Source organism: Etheostoma spectabile, chromosome 21 (assembly GCF_008692095.1).
Source record: "Etheostoma spectabile isolate EspeVRDwgs_2016 chromosome 21, UIUC_Espe_1.0, whole genome shotgun sequence".
Taxonomy (NCBI): domain Eukaryota; kingdom Metazoa; phylum Chordata; class Actinopteri; order Perciformes; family Percidae; genus Etheostoma; species Etheostoma spectabile.
The window spans coordinates 9,192,849-9,193,357 of NC_045753.1; the positions used below are offsets into that span (position 1 = coordinate 9,192,849).

At 30.1% G+C, this 509-nt stretch overlaps 1 protein-coding gene across 4 annotated transcripts in view; it reads right to left on the reverse strand.

Annotated features, from left to right (window-relative positions):
- LOC116670824 (vesicle-fusing ATPase) overlaps positions 1 to 509 on the reverse strand; it is a 29,667-nt gene that overhangs the window by 12,432 nt on the left and 16,726 nt on the right. The gene's annotated exons all lie outside the window — the stretch shown is intronic.

Below are 509 nucleotides of genomic sequence, written 5' to 3' on the forward strand. Positions count from 1 at the left end.
GTTTTTTATCCTGGTTAAATAAAGGTTTGAATGAATGAATATATATATTTGATATTTACATGAGTCTTTGCTTAAACATCCAGAATATGTGTTCCCCAAACTTATTTGGCCATCAAATTAAATGATTTCCTCATGCTTTTCAAGATATTCATGGCCTGTTTTGACAAGTCTGATGAATTTTGTTTTACCCTTTCTGAAACAGAAACTGCTGTATGGCCAAGTAGGTTTGCATATACAAGTAATTTGTCTTGGTGTTTTGGTGTATAACAATTAGGAAAGTCAAAAGATGAAATAGAAAAATACATTAGAAAATATGATGAAATATAAGAAATACGCTAAAAATATATCTGTTATCTTTTATTTTTCATCCTTAAAGTGCCCAAATCATGAAAAGAAATCACTTTTTCTGAGATCTTATTTTGTGTCTCTGGTGCTTTCACACGCATACAAACTTGGAAAAAAAAACTATCTATGCTGTTTTGAATGAGATACAGGTTTCTGAATGTCCT